Here is a 5,612-nt window from a genome sequence, read left to right on the forward strand (position 1 = left end):
GAGGAAGCCTACCCTCAGGTCCAAACTCATTATTTTAGTTAGTTAGAGAATATATCAGTCAATAGTACAAGCAGTTTTACTGATGGTCTGTGAAACCCTTTACATGATCACATGACTTTGACATCCCTATACAAGATAATCCTTGTTTAATTATATATTAATGATGTCATTGCCGTAATTCGTTCACATTTTTATCATGATTCTTTTGATGGTACCACCGTTGTGAACCATCAGCATTTCTGTCAAGGTGAAATAGTGATGTTTAAATATTAAAAATGGCAGGAAGTGTCCCAAAAATATGTTCCACACAGGTCAAATACAAAAAATGCAATGCTGCAGAGATCTCCATTCTGATTGGTCCAGAAGGTATCGGTTTATTTTTGGAAGGTAGTGCCAGCTGTAGTCCAAATCACAGGTTCAAATTCAAATTTTATTTGTCACATACAGAATCATATATAGTACAACAAGCAGTGGAATGAAGTGAATTTTTATGATTGTCCTTGTTATTAAAAAATAAAAAAATAAATAATAATGATAATCATAAAATTAAATAAAAATCAGTCAAAAATGGAATCAAAATAAAATAAAATACCGCATATGAATGCAACACAGTAGCTGATGATATAAATACAGTATGACTGTAATATAGTATGACTATTTGCAAGAGTGGGTGATTTGAGACAAGTCCAGAAAAATCCAAGCTCTTGGTGTCATTCTGGTTGAAGACCCGAATGGCCTGCAGGAAGAAGCTCTTCCTCATTCTCTTTGTGTTTGCCTTCAAGGAACGGACGCGCTTCCCCGATCAAAGAGAAGAGTCCAAGTTTATATTGATGCACTTCTTCTAATATACTATATACTATTGTTTCTATGGTAACAACATACTTTAGGATTTTTGTGGCAACATTTTTATTTTTTATTTTTTTATATATGTTTTTTGAGCATTTATGGCAGGAGTATCAGAAGTAAAGCTACTTTAAACAAAATAAGAAACAGATAAAAAATGATCCTCTCAATCTTAAATGTATATATTTTTTAATTGTCAGAAATGTCAGAATAGGACAATAGTCAGGTTAATAAAATTAGCTCCGCTTTGTGTCAGGTCACATCCCACCATCCTGTTGTTAAGCACTTTCCTAACTCAGCACACCCCCAGTTGTTCTATTCCTTACTTATAGAGGCATTTTGTTATTGTCAGAGTTTTTGAACTTCTTGCACTGAAAAAGATTTCACAGTAAACAAACTTATAATTTCCTCCTGTTTTTTTTTTTTTTTCTCAGCTCATACAAATTTTCCCCAAGTACATGTTTTAAAACTCAGATCCCAAATCCCTTTTTTGTATCTGTCTGACCCATAAAGCGATATATCCGAATAGCTTCTTAAGTCATGAACTGTGGAACCTTATTTGAGAAATCGAATTTGACAAAAGTGGATTAGTTTGTAATAACACTTTTGGTAGTGGCCTCACACTTCAGCAGCCTGCAGTCTATGAACTGCTTATAGGAAAAGACAAGTCATTTGTCAAGTGCAAGAAATGTAGTCCCTGAGTTTTCCAATAACCAGCTTTTTTTTGTGCAAAATTGAGTCCATGATGACTTAATTTGTGTATACATGCATGTCGACAGTGTTTACACTGAAATATTATCTTGTCGTGTCACTCATCAAGTGCTTTATATTCAGTGTATGTGAAGTCCATGCGGCGAGAAAAAAAAAGTGACGTCGATTGCAGGCAGCGTTCAATTTTCTATCTTTCATAACCACTTCAAGTGCTACTTATGAGTTATTTATGTAACACGGACAGTACACGGCCAATTGACATTGTGAGCGTCTCTCTCTCTCTCTCTCTCTCTCTCTCTCTCTCTCTCTCCTACTCTCTCTCTCACTCTCTGGTAGCCTAGATTTATCCTGGCACTGAAGTGCAGCAGTACCCAGAGAAGCCCAGCTTAATTTAAAGCCAAACTGGATTAGTGAGAAAATGCACGCTTCAGCCAAGTCACACATCCAGTATATTTTGAGAATATGCATTCGTCCACTTACCGGGCTTTCAAAGCAGCCAACATTCGAGGCTTTGTGAAAGATTGGTGCCTGTGTGGAAAACCTATTAAAGCAGCTACAAGTACAATTAAGTTATTTTTAAATTCGTATCTGGGGTCCTTTATAAATTATCCATGAAGCGGTGGCAATAATTAAATTAGCCCCAGTCGTAAATGTGCGAGTGTGCCTTCAGCCCGGTTCATGCTTAAATCTTTACACGTGGCTTTATTTCCTTTTCATCGATCAGCTTTGCACATTAATATAAAGCCCCCCAAAAGTAAACCATGCTATTGCCATTATTAAGTATCTCATTTTGGTAGGGAAAACAGGACCTGTAATTCAGCTAAAGGACCTATCAGGCCACATTCGCATACAATCAAGAGCAAACAGATGCGAGTCATTACCTATGGACACACAACAAAAACGAAATAAATAACTCAAAATAGATCAGAGCTCGCACCATTCCGAATAATTAACATTGTGTAGCCGAGAGAGGTGTTAATGGAATTTGTTGGCACAATTTCCCTCACCATCGATTTCCATGCAAGTGTGTAATGTTCTCAGAGGTAACCGGGCCAGACCTCACTACCTCCCTACCTCCCTACTTCCCTACCTGCCTTTCTGCCTGTCTGTCTGGGCGAGTGCGGGCTTGTGTTTTCTGTAATTATAGTAAACAACTGTCTTACTAATGGATGAGAACGAGCAGCTCTGGAAGCCAGGAGACACCCCCTGGATGTCTCATGAGTGTTGTGGTGGAAAGAAAAAAAAATGCTGTGTTTCGAATGGTTATAAAAAAAAAAAGAGAATAAACAAAACAAGTCTAGTTGATGTTCTACAAAAACAAAAGTGCAAAATTACACGCAGAACGTATCAATAAACAGGAGTCTCCAGTCCAGTGTAACCAAAAATTTTGGGAAATATTCAGGAGAAAGGAAAATAAATTTCTGAAACCGATTGCACCATTATCATTAACTTCAGATGTCTGAACAAATCATGTTTTTTTTTTTTTTGTTTGTTTGTTGATAAATGGGTTCATTAACGAAACGACAAAACAGCTACTTCCTTCCCCAAGAGTAAGGGCATTTTTGTTGTTGTTGTTGTTGTCTTTTAGAGTAATTGATGGAGGACGATGGGATGACATCTGGCCTGTGCCAAGCAGCTAAAGGAGGAAGAAACAGTTTGTGAAGCATCTGCAGTCTCCAGCAGCCACAAGTCACGCCGCCTTTTCTAAAGAATAAAATGGCAGCAATTAAAAAGCCATTCGCATTCCACGTAGGCGAGCTTTACTTACATCACAGTCAATCAACGTGGCGTCCGTATCCTCCAGCACTGTTGACTGGAGGATAATGTGAATTTCTCAAAGTTAGAGCAGACATTTCATCTATTTGCATATTAACACTAATTTCACAGTTAGGAACATTAACTTTTTCATTTGGGCTCTGACATTGATTTTTACAGTCAGTTACAGCGTTTGTTTTGCATCATGGTTCTCCAACCGTTATGCAGAATTCATTCCCAGAGCCACTACACAATGAGCTTTATTTTGTCGTTGTTGTTTTTGTTTTGTTTCTGTGTACTGTATTTAATTAAACCACATTAATTCTGCATTCCATCAACATGAACTAATGATTATTGGGTTCAGAATGCATTTACGTTTAAATTTGTCATCTTCAGGTAAACAAACAATGAAACAATAGATTTGTAATCCTACCTGAGCTAATTATGTCTCGGTTAATCTAATTAAAATGTTGACTTGAATGTGGTTTTTAAACTGGCTTTCAAGGGTTTGAGTTCTGTCTTTTTTCACTTGTGTGGAGAGTGTGTGTGTGTGTGTGTGTGTGTTGGTTGGGTGGGTTTGTGTGTGGGTGTGTGAGTGTGGGTGTGTATGGGTTGGTTGGGTGGGTTTGTGTGTGTGTGTGTGAGGGGTGAGGGGAAAATTTGACATACCTAAACGCCTATGAAAATAGTTTCCAAAGCCTGATTTTACATATCATTCATACATGCGTTACTATATGTCATTATTTTATTATTTTACTCATATTTCACTTAGATGAAAGACACACTTACACACACACACACATAATGTAGCTTATTGAATTTTAATAAACTTTTCAAACAATCTATTCCTTTTATTTATTCCTTATTCATGTTATAAATCTTGCATTTTCTGTAACGTTTTTTTCCCCAAAAACTCTAGAACATTCTACCTGTTAATATCACGGCCTCTCCTTTACTTTACATGTCTTTTTAAAGCTTACTTTTTATAATTACATTCTGTGGTTGTTGTGGTAAATATGCTCTAAATAAATACAGCTTGACTTATCTTGTTTGGATATATTTACTTACAGTAAATAGAGTTCTTACACCGATCAGGCATAACATTCTGAGCAGTCAGAGGTGAAGTGAATAAGACTGAGTATCTCCTCATCATGGCACCTGTTAGTGGGTGGGCTATATTAGGCAGCAAGTGAACATTTTGTCCTCAAAGTTGATGTGTTAGAAGCAGGAAAAATGGGCAAGTGTATTGGACAAAATTGTGATGGCTAGACGACGGGATCAGAGCATCTCCAAAACTGCAGCTCTTGTGGGGTGTTCCCGGTCTGCATTGGTCAGTATCTATCAAAAGTGGTCTAAGGAAGTAACAGTGGTGAACCGCTGACAGGGTCATGGGTGGTCGAGGCTCATTGATGCACGTGGGGAGTGAAGGCTGGCCTGTGTGATCCGATTCAACAGATGAGTTACTGTTGCTCAAATTGCTGAAGAATTTAATGCTGGTTCTGATAGAAAGGTGTCAGAATACACAGTGCATGATGGGTCAGGGCTGTTTTGACAGCAAAAGGAGGACCAACACAATATTAGGCAGGTGATCATAATGTTATGCCTGGTCGGTGTATTAACTATCAGTGTCAGTGTTTAATGATATAAAAATTAAAAAAGTGTTTAAAAAGCTGGTTAAACAATAAAGATATTTGTTTTGAAAGCTTAAAAGTCTATACCCTGATTTGGATTATACAGTTCCATAATGTTAATGCTGATATTCAGAACATTGTACAACGAATAATACAACGAAACTAGGTTTGCAAATTTCTTACTAGACTCTATATAAAAAATAATAATATTTAAAAAAAAAATACAATAAAAGACAACCGTAGTATACCCTACAGTGTGTATCTCCTAACTAGAGCAGTGGTGTAATATGATATGCAGTATAAACACAGCACAGCAGTTGTGAGAAGGAATCCACCATGTGACGTTTTTAACTCGAATCTAACCTTGTTAGAGTAGTGTAACTTTCCTTAAGGAAAAATAAGCAAGCTTGTGGCATCAGACATTACAGTACAAACTTTTAATCAGGATCTGTAAATAGCCCAACGCTCCAAATGCACGCTTCATACTAACTAGATCATAATACAACCATTCTACGAGTGGGTTACTCTGCATATCTCTCTCTTCCTGTTCCTCTCCACCCTGCACCGCTTTCCCAGACCCTGTACTGACAACAGCTGTGGGTTATTTACACGGCCAGGGGGAGGGTCAAAAGCAGCACAGATGGTTCATAAGGGAATAATTCAGGGGTGGAG

At 37.4% G+C, this 5,612-nt stretch overlaps 1 long non-coding RNA gene across 1 annotated transcript in view; it reads left to right on the top strand.

Moving 5' to 3' along the window:
• LOC131354254 (uncharacterized) overlaps nt 1–3,823 on the top strand; it is a 37,179-nt gene extending 33,356 nt beyond the window's left edge. The window contains exon 3 of the long non-coding RNA XR_009204727.1: nt 3,143–3,823. This is a non-coding gene — a long non-coding RNA (uncharacterized LOC131354254). The remainder of the gene's footprint in view (nt 1–3,142) is intronic.
• Nucleotides 3,824–5,612: the final 1,789 nt, after the last annotated feature.

The sequence above is a fragment of the Hemibagrus wyckioides genome, linkage group LG06 (genome assembly GCF_019097595.1).
Source record: "Hemibagrus wyckioides isolate EC202008001 linkage group LG06, SWU_Hwy_1.0, whole genome shotgun sequence".
NCBI classification, from domain to species: domain Eukaryota; kingdom Metazoa; phylum Chordata; class Actinopteri; order Siluriformes; family Bagridae; genus Hemibagrus; species Hemibagrus wyckioides.